Source organism: Tiliqua scincoides, chromosome 14 (assembly GCF_035046505.1).
Source record: "Tiliqua scincoides isolate rTilSci1 chromosome 14, rTilSci1.hap2, whole genome shotgun sequence".
Classification (NCBI taxonomy): Eukaryota; Metazoa; Chordata; class Lepidosauria; order Squamata; family Scincidae; genus Tiliqua; species Tiliqua scincoides.
Genome location: NC_089834.1, coordinates 11,084,251 through 11,096,592, shown reverse-complemented (window position 1 = coordinate 11,096,592; position 12,342 = coordinate 11,084,251). Strand labels below are relative to the sequence as shown.

Genomic DNA, 12,342 nt, shown 5'->3' with positions numbered 1-12,342 from the left:
CATAAGGGGTTAGGATTGCGCCCTAAATGGACCAAGAGTCTGATACAGGCCCAAATCCTAACCATCTTTCCAGCACTGACATAGCTGTGCCAGTGGGGCATGTGCTGCACCCTGCAGGTGTGGGGCCATTACAGAGGCCTCCTCAAGGTATGGTAATGTTTGTTCCCTTGCCTTGGAGCTGCACTGCCCCTTACTTCGGTGCTAGAAAGTTGGTTCGGATTGCGCTCCTAGCGTCACAGGATCACATGCGAGCTATCGCATCTTGCGAAATGCTAGACACCGTTGCATGAGAGCTATCAGACAAGCAGATCTTGAAAGCAAGCATTCTACGAATGTCCAATTCAGATCCAAGCCCTTTGATTTAGCAGTCATCCAAAGAATATCCAGACAGCGTTGCCTCTCGCCATGTGCAGAGGCGAATTCCTGCGAGCAAAGCATTTCATTTCTAATGCGCATGGCCAGTAGAGATGGCCATGCTCGCATATTTGCGCATGAATACACAGAGAAGCAGCATCATGTCTATTCCCCCCCCTTTTCTCCCCCTACTGCCTTCCAGCCTACTTGGACTGACCTTGTCTCTCTTGGTGATTTAAGTTTTGGAGAAGGAATGGGTGAGGATTTGCTCTGACATTTAAAGGCAATCTGGGTAATTAATAGTCCTGGCAGCGTCCATCTCTCCCTCCATATATCTGCACAACAGTATCTATTTTTGACGTAACTGACACGCCATTTCCTCTGGCTGCCCAAGGGCGGCTCATCTTTAAATTAAACTCGTCTCCAGCCCCCTCCTGATCTCCACGCTGGACAGAGTCAGACAGTGGTGGCTCATATAATCTAGAGACTGTGCAGGCGTAGCTCAGAGAGGTGATGTATAGGCCTACACTACTGTGAGCTGGAACCAAAGCGAGCTCTTGAAGCATTAACTAATGACATGGGAAGTCCCTTTGGTATCTAATCACCTTTAATGTTCAGATTTAGAAGACAACTTTAAGGGAAGAAAAGGAGATTAGCAGGTCAGGTCACAGCACGGGGGGGAGACAAACAATTGCCTCTTTCAAAAGCCCACTCAGTATCGGGGTCCCATTTTATTTTATTTTATTTTTTGACAGCAAATTCCACTTGAAGAGGGGAAAACAAAATCAAAACCGTGTCAGGACAAAAGTTCAGAGGCCATGTTTTCAGCGCAGCGCAATGGTCGGAGATGGGCGGCCATCTTGCTAAGGCGTCCCTGGTCAACATGTTCAGAGGAGGGTCATGCTTTTTGGAGCAGCCAAGCCAAGATTAGAAAGGCCAGTGAAATGGGAAGCGTGGTAGGATGATCAAATTCATAATTACATGTATATTACTCAGAAATATCAATGATGGGATCAGTGCACCCTGGACAACAGTATGGGACATTTGCATCTCTTCATTTTTCATCCCAACATATTAATGTACTTAAAAAAATAAATAAATGCAAAGGTAGGGTTAGGGCTGGTCTAAGAGGCTTAGGATATATAATTAGGGTTTGTTACCCAGTTTTATTGGGATGCAATAATCAGGACAAACGCACACGTCCAGGGACACCAATGATTGGGACGCATTTGACCAGGGCATAATCATCAAGGGTGCGAATACCCTAGTACCAGAAATATCCCATCCCCTCCCAGTTCATTGGGGCTTGTTCTCCTGTAAACATGCCTGGGATCACACCCTAGATCAGTGGTTCCCAAACTGTGGGTCCATAGCCCACCAGTGGGTCCCAACCCAATTTTTAAGGGACAACAGAATTGACAATTAGACTAGACAATGACTAGACAACTAGACTATGTGCACCAAGGGTAAACAATCTGCTACTTGGGGTGAGCACTGTGGCCAAATAACCTTTATAGCCACTGAGGCTTGTAAGTTTTTTCTATTTTTTTTTTTTTTTAAGATGGGTCCCCATGCAAAAAAGTTTGGGATCCACTGCTCTAGATAAATCCTTGATAAGGGGCCATGCCAAGAGTATTACAGAAATGTCCATGAGATGTTATTCCAACCTTCATTTGTTTAACTTGAGTTTAGAGACAGCAGCTGTTACCCTGCACATGCCCGATCTTGTCTGATCTCGGAAGCTAAGCAGGGTCAGGCCTGGTTAGTATTTGGATGGGAGACCGCCTGGGAATACCGGGTGCTGTAGGCTTCTACCATAGTCTTTCCAGACTGAAGGTTGCCAGCCATCTCCCTATACTGAACACTATCTCCCGATCTTGTCTGATCTCAGAAGCTAAGCAGGGTCAGGCCTGGTTAGTGCTTGGATGGGAGACCGCCTGGGAATACCGGGTGCTATAGGCTTCTACCATAGTCTTTCCAGACCTGAAGGTTGCCAACCAGAGTGGCCGTGAATTTGGGATAATTCTTCAACCAGCTCTTCATCACCATATAGACCAATAATGACCAATGTATTTAGACAGAGAGCAAGGAATCCTTAGAACAAATTTAATTTGACCGGTTGATACTTAATATCCCAATTTTGCCTGGCCCACAGGTATAGACATTTGGTCCTTGTTGTGTAGATGCAACACTTGGGGGGAATGGCATAAAAGGTGGGAGGGGCTGCACTGAATGACTGAAGACGGGACCAAGGTATAGAAATAGGGGAAGACTGGACACTGGACTGAAACACAGGTCATGGTTCAGGATGTGGACTCACCTCCCTGCATTACGATCTCTGCGCATGAACTGGAGGTTGTCCATGACTTTGTGTACCTTGGCTCTACGATCTCCGACACTCTTTCTCTCGATACCGAGCTAAACAAACGCATCGGTAAAGCAGCTACCACGTTTTCCAGACTCACAAAGAGAGTCTGGTCCAACAAGAAGCTGACGGAACATACCAAGATCCAGGTCTACAGAGCTTGCGTCCTGAGTACACTTCTGTACTGCAGCGAGTCATGGACTCTTCACTCACAACAGGAGAGGAAACTGAATGCTTTCCACATGCGCTGCCTCCGACGTATTCTCGGCATCACCTGGCAGGACAAAGTTCCAAACAACACAGTCCTGGAACGTGCTGGAATCCCTAGCATGTATGCACTACTGAAACAGAGACGCCTGCGTTGGCTCGGTCATGTCGTGAGAATGGATGATGGGCGGATCCCAAAGGATCTCCTCTATGGAGAACTCGTGCAAGGAAAGCATCCTACGGGTAGATCACAGCTGCGATACAAGGACATCTGCAAGAGGGATCTGAAGGCCTTAGGAGTGGACCTCAACAAGTGGGAAACCCTGGCCTCTGAGCGGCCCGCTTGGAGGCAGGCTGTGCAGCATGGCCTTTCCCAGTTTGAAGAGACACTTGGCCAACAGTCTGAGGCTAAGAGGCAAAGAAGGAAGGCCCATAGCCAGGGAGACAGGCCAGGGACAGACTGCACTTGCTCCCGGTGTGGAAGGGATTGTCACTCCCGAATCGGCCTTTTCAGCCACACTAGACACTGTTCCAGAACCACCTTTCAGAGCGCGATACCATAGTCTTTCGAGACTGAAGGTTGCCAACCTGGACACAGGTAGTCAAAGGAAGTGGTGGGAACAGTTGCACCTAAGCTTACTTTTCTATTTGGGAGAAAGCTTTAAGTGCATCAGTGGCTCAATAAATATTTTAAACACAGGCCTGTGACTTTGAGGGTCTGATAAAACTCATTTCAAATTTGGTGATTTTATATAAATTTGGGACGCCGATTCCAAAAATGGCCTCAGTTCTGCCCTATGAAGTCTATTTTCTGGGATACGGCATGGCCTCGTTTAGTGAACGGTTCAAGCAGCTTCCTTGCGAGGAAGCCTAGACCATGGCTTCCTCACAAAGGAGCTGCTTGAACCATTCGCTGAAAGAGGCTAGGCCGAATCTCCGAAACTCGACTTGATAGGGCAAAATGGATGCCACTTTTGGAATCAGCGCCCCAAGGATACCCAGGAATGGGTCTAACTTTTCAGGTAGCAAAGTGCATCCTGAGTATATAAACCATGCATTATGTTGACTGCATTTCTTTGGTTATCCTGGTGGCTCAATCATTTGGTCACCCCTCCCACCCCCTCACTGCCCAAGGATGTGTGTAGCTTTAATAAACTGGTCCTCAGAATGAAAATAAAGAGAAACTTCTCAATCACTGATCAAAGTTCTGCATCAGGAGGGTTAAAAGGTCCAAGCCATGACCATCTCTCTCATGAGACAATCTGTCTCTTCTCTCTTCTGCAGACCCATCGCCTTTGAGGAATTCTAACCTCAGTGCCACGTTGTTTAATCCTCACAAACTGGTTGAGGTTATTTAAAGATGAATGGCAGGGATGGCATTATAACCACCCTTGTTTATCTCTAACCCCCCCTCCCCAAAGTGTTTTATCAGGCTGCCTCATTATGAAGACATGAGTGAGCTACCAGGAATTCCTCTTCTCTTCAGAGCCCACTGCCCCCCTGTGGCTCTTGGCCCAGCAGACTGGCTGCAGCAATTGAGCTTTTGAAAGGGTGGGGGATAGTTGCGGAATGAAACACTGACAGCTTGAATTCTCCATTCACATTGGTGACCCTGTTAGATGAGCATCCTTGATTTTCATGAATGGAGGGTGTGAGCCACCAGACTCTGGGATAGAAGAGTCATGATCTCTTCAGTTCAATAAAACCCCACCCTAATGCACCTAGAGTAAATGCAAATCTGGATAAAATGCTATGGGTGTTCATCTCCCGCTCCTAACCCAATATTCAATTCAGTATTAACACAGCTTTATTATTTAAAAAAGTAACTTAACATAGGAACATAAGAAGAGCCCTGCTGGATCAAGCCAAAGGTCCATCTAGTTCAGCTTCCTGTACCTCACAGTGCCTCACCAGGGGTCTCAGGGAGCACCCAAGACAATAAGATACCTGAATCCTGGTACCACTCCCTTTCACTTGGCATCCTGAGGTAGCCTACTTCTAAAAGCAGGAGATTGCACATAACCATCATGGTTCGTAACCCGTGATGAACTTTTCTTCTAGAAATCAGTCCAATCCCCTTTTCAAGGCATCCAGGCCAGATGCCATCCCCACATCCGGTGGCAAGGAGTTCCACAGACTACTCACACGCCAGGCAAATAAATATTTTCTTTTCTCTATTCCAGCTCTCCCCAAACTTAGGACCCCACCCTATCCAACTTTCTATCACCAATGCAGCTGCAATGCAGCCCTGAGGTATGGGAACATATGTCCCCCTACCTTGAGGAGGCCTCCATGACCCCCCCTCCCAAAAGCAGGATGCAGCGCATGCCCTATTAGCTGTGTCAGCACAGGAAAGTTGGATAGGATCTCTCCCTTGGTTAACGTGTATGAATCGGTTTATTTTTTACATAATAAATGAAAACATTTTCTCCAGTCACCTATTAATAAAGATTGTTTTGAACATGAGCCTGCATTTTATGCAGTTGAATTTTTGGATAGATTAAAAAAAATTAGTGCATCTTGTGGCAGAGGGTTCCACAGTCTAAGATAGTGCAAATTTCATTTCTGCTGCTTGTATCTTCCACCCGTGCCTTTTTCTGAAGCAGACCTCTCTGGGAATGCTCCATGCTCGACTCCCAAGTGATGTAGTCATCAGTCAATGCCTTGAATCACCTAAGCTGGTTGGGGGGGGGGGTTGGGGAACATACTGTAGCTCCCTCTTTCAATTTGACTGGATCAATCTGTTCCCCTTTTAACACCCGAGGTTTTGAAATCAGAATACTGCCACCTCCTGGGGCATTGTGTGGCATGACACATGTTAGGAAATGAGAGAGGAGAGGTAAGAGGCTAAGGAGATGGGGCCATGAAGGGTTTGAAAGACAAGGGCAAGGAACTTATTTGGAACCAGGCATTTGGTGCAGAAATCTAAACCAGGATGTGATGTGATGAGGCCAAACCATAAGAACAGCCCCACTGGTTCAGGCCATAGGCCCATCTAGTCCAGTTTCCTGTATCTCACAGTGGCCCACCAAATGCTCCAATGTTCGTTGTAAGATATATGTTTGCAATGAAGTAACCCTAAAACTACATCAGATGTGGGAACAAACTGGGAAATAGACCAACCTTGGAATTTTGTTTGGTTTGTTTTTTAGCTTAGAAGAGGCGGCGATTTGCACCACAGTCCTATGTGTGTCTACTCAGAAGTCACTCCCACTGATTTCAGTGCAACTTACTCCCATGTCAGTGTGTATAGGATTGCAGCCATAGAGGTTTATACAATTAAGCATGGTGTGAAGAACTAGATCAGGAGAACTATTTGATTTTATGACCCCTGCCTATAATGTTCTGAATCGACTGAGAGATTGGGACCCTGCCCCAAGCACTTATAGTCAATCATTTTCAACCACTTTGCCACGGCACACTGGTGTGCCATGAGTGGTCCACAGGTGTGCCACAGGAATTTGGGAGAAGGTCATTTATTAGTAGGGCCAATGGGGGATGCAAACACACAGCATGGTGTGCCTTGCCAATTGTCAAAAACCTGATGGTGTGCCTTGATTATTTTAATGCCTTGTCAATGTGCCATGAGATGAAACAGGTTGAAACTAACTACACTAGAAAATGAGGGAGAGGTATAGTACAAAGTCCCATCTCAGAACTTAAAAGTCTTGCACCAATCCTGCTACATCAAACAAAAATATACTTAGAGAAAAACTTGCACCTCTCCCGCGTACAGAACATTGCCACTGGGAAAGGTACTGTCCCAGCAACAGAAGCATAGCATTGAGGAAAAATGCATAGAAGTTGTGCAACTGAGAAATATGTTATTTAATTTGAGTGGAGAGACCTTGTGTGCTCATCTGTTGACTGTATAGTGAAGGTGGCATGTTGGCAGTGATCCCAAGAGAACGCAGGAAAAAAAAGTGCAAAACCTACAGCAATTCCTTTCTGTCAAAGGCTAACAAGTTACTAGTCCTCATGACAGTGGAAAAAACTTAGAACAGTGGTTCTCACATTTTTGGCCCCAGGACACACCACTTTTTAGAATGAGAATCTGTCAGGACCCACCAGAAGTGATGTCATGGCCGGAAGTGACATCATCAAGCAGGAACATTTTTAACAATCCTAGGCTGCAATCCTACCCACACTTACCCAGGAGTAAGTCCCACTGACTGTCATTGTACAAAGAACATACATAGTAGCTTGTTAAAAGGACAGGTCTGTCACATTTCCCCAAATGCAGTCGCATCCCATGGTAGCATCAAGTCTAATATATTAGAAAATGAAATATTGAAATGAATGAGGACCCATCTGAAATTGGCTCGCGACCCACCTGGTCAGTCCTGACCCACAGTTTGAGAAACACTGTCCTAGAAGGTTATGGGAAGTGGCAATTGATCTCTTTGGTGCCAGATGGGCAGCACAATTAAATTTCTGGTGATTGATTGTTTCTCATCTTTTGACTAGCAAGATAAGAAAAAGAGGGAAAATGCATTATTTTCATTACCTAAGCTTCATAACCTAAGTTGTTTTTTTAAACAAATCCGAAGTACACACAACAACAACTTTATTTTTACCCTGACTTTCTCCCCAAAGGGACTCAAGGCTGCTTACAACAGGTTAAAACAGATTAAAAACATAATTTAAAAACAGATAAAAGCATATTAACACATATCATAAAAACAGTAGTCAGCTAAAAAGTAGTCACGTAAAAAGAGCATAGAGCAGCAAATCATAAAAGAATCAGGCCTGTAAAAAATATTAAAAGATGTTGAAAAGATGTTAAAAAGGATGAGAAAATAATCCAAAAACAACAAAAATCCCTTTGAAAGGGCCAAAAATCTTTAAATATGATATTTTAATGCCCTCTTGTGGTGGAAACTGGTCAATTCACCCTGGAGAGATTAGCAGATGGGCAGAGAGAAGGGAAGGAGGATTAGAGAGTTTTGGGCTGCTTCATTTAATTCTATCCTGCTGCATTGATCAATTCACTTCAAAACAGTTGACCAAGGACAAGGATGGATGCAGCAAAAACATAAGGGATCAAACTGAAATAGTTAATACTGTGGTTTCTTCTCTCATGGGGGTCATAACGTAAGAGCAGCCCCTCTGGATCAGGCCAAAGGCCCATGTAGTCCAGCTTCCTGGATCTCACAGTGGCCCACCAGATGCTTCAAGGAGCCCACAAGAGACATGCATCCTGGTGTCCTCCCTTGCACCTGGTATTCTGATGTAGCCTACTTCTCAAATCAAGAGGTTGCACATACACATCATGGCTTGTAACGGATTTTTCCTCCAGAAATCTGTCCAATCCCTTTATGAAGGTATCTAGGCCTTCACCAAATCCTGCAGCAAGGAGTTCCACAGATCAATCACATGCTGGGTAAAGAAATATTTTCATTAACTCAACTCAGAGCTCTCCTGCCTTTGCAATAAGATGCATGTTTCTTGCACAGAAGTGGCACCCAAGGACTTGTGTGAACCCTTGTGTGAATCCCAACCCCTTGTGTGAACATTCATTCTGATGACTTCACGCCATTCAGTCTACAAAACCCCACTGTTGTGTAGCTCAGCAGGGGCACCAGTTCTTTACGCTGCCAGTTTGAGCTTCCTCTGGCTCCAAGGCTGTACTAGCCTGATCCATTTGCATCCATTGCCCTAGAACTATTCTCTCTCACTGGGGTCATGGGTCCTCCTCAAATGGGGCTGAAGGTAATTGCATTGTCCTTTAGAGGCCTTGAAAGTGAGCTAAGGACTGAGACTTAATGGAAGTGTTCCTTTAGGTCAAGTGGTGGAAAACCAGCACCTTCAGATCTGGCTGCTCCACATTTAAGTCACTGCAGAAGATGCAGTCAATTAATGGACTCCCTTCTCGCACCAGGAGGAAGAAAAAGGGAAAACTTTAAGCAATTCCAAACTCTGAGAGCTCCTGTTGACTCTGCAATGCTTGCTCCAGTGACTCTTCAGAACCTCAAGCCTGCAACATTATTATTCAGGGCCGACCCTTTTATTCTGCTCCGGGTTTCAACTGTTTTAAAAACCACTGCTCTGTTGGGTGAAGTAAACCTGGGATTTCTCCTAGCAGGGCAGGCTCCTTGAGGCAGCGTGCCACATTCGTACCCGATAATGTTCTAGGTGAGGACAGAGATGTGCACCCCCACCAATCTTTGCCTGATGCAACAGCCTCAGTTGGCCTCAGGAATGGGCCAGTCCTGTCTCCCTGTTTTGTGTACAGTAGGCCCTCATAAGAACATAAGAACAGCCCTGCTGGATCAGGCCATAGGCCCATCTAGTCCAGCTTCCTGTATCTCACAGCGGCCCACCAAATGCCCCAGGGAGCACACCAGATAACAAGAGACCTGCATACGAGGTAGTCCATCAAGGGGCTGAGGTGCTGGCCCCCCGCACCAGAGGACACAAACCCTAGTAATGCGACTGTTCAGACAACCTCTTGGACATGATGGAAAGTGGCTTCCAGTCGCATCTAGGAGGTGTTCCAGGAAGGCTGGGAGCCATGCCTCTGGAGGGCTAGACACAGCCCCCAAGTTAATTTTTTGCAGTGCTTTCCCCCTCCCATGGATTCAATTATCCACCAGGGGTCCTGGAACAGATCCCCTGCGGATACCAAAGGCCCACTATAGTCTTTCCTAGACACCTTTTCTCACTGAATTTTATTGATCCTTTAAATATATACTTCTTGCCTCAAGTCAACTTATCAGTTTTCTTAAGCTTCATAAAAGTATAATGATAAAACAGTACACAAAAATCACAGTGGTGTTGAAAATCAGCAACAGCTGGGTGGGGGGGATCTTGGCCACAAGCCCTATGGATCACCCAGGAGCAGAAGCCCTGCTGTATGTCTAGAACAGGGGTGCCCAAACCCTGACCCCGGGGACACTTGTGGCCCCTGAGGCCTCTCAATGCAGCCCTCAGGGAGCCCCCAGTCTCCAATGAGCCTCTGGGCCTCTGGAGAGTTGTTGGCGCCCATGCTGACCCGACGCAACTGCTCTCAGCTTGAGGGTGACTGTTTGACCTCTTGCATGAGTTGTGGGATGAGGGCTCCCTCCACTGCTTGTTGTTTCACATCTGTGATGCAGTAGCGGCAGTAAAGGAAAGGCCAGCCTTGCTTTGTGCAAGGCCTTTTATAGGCCTTGAGTTATTGCAAGACCTTCATTCATTCAGATAAGTTCATCTTTAATATATTCATTTATGTAAACTTATGTAAATTTATTCAAATTTTAAAAGTAAATTAATTCTTCCTCCCCCCCCCGGCCTCCGACACAGTGTCAGAGAGCTGATGTGGCCCTCCTGCCAAAAACTTTGGACACCCCTGGTCTAGAAGGTCCCATGTTCAGCTTCCAATCTGTGCAGGCAAGGTGGGGAAACACCCCGCCCCCCAGCTGATGAGATCACTATTTCTGTTGTAGAAAAAGTCCCAGAATTCTGCTCCCACCTAGGGAAAAAAACACCCCTGCAGTTCAGAGAGAGACGTGAGCAGCCCTGCTTACTGTTAAAGTAAGAAGTACTTTACAAGAAACAGTACTTTACTGTAAAGTGCACTTATTGACCAAAGATTTATCAAGTTCTTTGTTTGCTAACATTTTGCTCGCAACTACAGTGGACATTTCCAAATAAGAACTTTAATTTTCTATTAGAGAATATTTCATATTTACAAAGAACACCAACAGTGCCAGTCATGAAGCCTGTTTTACCCAATTCCCTTTCCGAACTTGGCCTAGAGCAGTGGTTCTCACTCCTTTAGCACCAGAACCCACTTTTTAGAATGAGAATCTGCCAGGACCCACCAGAAGTGATGTCATGACTGGAAGTGACATCATCAAGCAGGAAATTTTTTTTAACAATCCTAGGCTGCAACCCTACCTGCATTAACCCAGGTGTAAGTCCCATTGACTAACATTATTAAAAGTATCTTCATACATCTTCATTGATGAGTGGACCTCAACAGGTGGGAAACCCTGGCCTCTGAGCAACTCACTTGGAGGTAGGCTGTGCAGCATGGCCTCTCCCAGTTTGAAGAGACACTTGGCTAACAGACTGAGTCAAAGAAGGAAGGCCCGTAGCCAGGGAGACACACCAAGGACAGACTGCACTTGCTCCCAGTGTAGAAGGGATTGTCACTCCCAGATTGGCCTTTTCAGTCACACTAGATGATGCTCCAGAACCACCATTCAGAGCTCGATACCATAGTCTTTTGAGACTGAAGTTGCCAACTAACTAACTAACTAACTAACTAACTAACTAACTAACTAACTAACTAACTAACTAACTAGTAGCCTGTTAAAAATACAGATCTGTGATACTTCCCCAAATGCAGTCACATACCTTGGTAGCATTAAGTCTAACATATTAAAAATAAAATATCAAAATGAATGGCAGCCCAACTGAAATTGGCTCACAACCCACAGTTTGAGAAACACTGGCCTGGAGAACATATGACCCCTTTAAGCTCATTAGTCCCTTTTCACTCAAAATTAATCCTACAGAAAACACTACTGGACCTCACCACCAGGATAGCTCACCTGTTCAACCTACAGAGCTCCTCCTTCCTCTACTCTCCCACCAGCAGCTCCTCCAGCCACCCCTTGGTTCCTAGACATGGCAGCCACACACCAGTTTCCAGCACTTCCAGTAGTCTCCATCCATCTTCCTCTAAGCTCCTTCCTTCTACACTCTCATTCCCTCCAAGCTCCTTCTTTCTATACCCACCCCATTTTCTTTCTTTCTTTAGTGCTTTTATCTCTGAGGGCCTTGTTCCCTCCAAGTGGTTGCAGCTTTGCTGCACACTCACAACAATCTAAGGCCCTGGTGTTAACCCCACGTTTCCCAGACCTGTCAAAGGAAGGGACTACTCTTGACACCACACCTCCTCCAGGGATCTTGCACATTTCCATTACAGAGCTTTAGATTGTATCACAGCCCTGCTTACTGTTTGCAAAACTATTCGCAAACGTTTTTTTTTCTCTTCAATTGCAAACATTTTTTAAGAGTTAAGCACAAAATGTATACAGTGTCACCTATCATTAGCCCACTCCAGCCTCCCCAGAAGATCAAGACTAAGTGATGAGAATCTGGCAGCTGATGGATGATCGATATAGCCAATACTGAGCCTAGATGGATGGCGGCAAGAAAGAGGGCCTTCTCGGTGGTGGCTCCCCATTTGTGGAACTCTCTCCCCCTGGAATTGAGAACAGCTCCCTCTTTAGAGTCCTTTCGAGTGGGGGGGGGGGGCTTAAGACCTTTATATTTAGGGAGGCATTTTTATGCTGACACTAGGGAGCATGGCTAGTGAACGCTTTCCACATGCACTGCCTCTGACGCATTCTCGGCATCACCTGGCAGGACAAAGTTCCTAACAACACAGTCTTGGAACGTGCTGGAATCCCTAGCATGTATGC

The 12,342-nt window shown here is 45.8% G+C and overlaps 1 pseudogene; it reads left to right on the top strand.

The window, feature by feature from the left end:
• The first annotated feature begins 2,047 nt into the window (after nt 1-2,047).
• On the top strand, nt 2,048-2,164 carry LOC136635030 (5S ribosomal RNA; annotated as a pseudogene).
• Nucleotides 2,165-12,342: the final 10,178 nt, after the last annotated feature.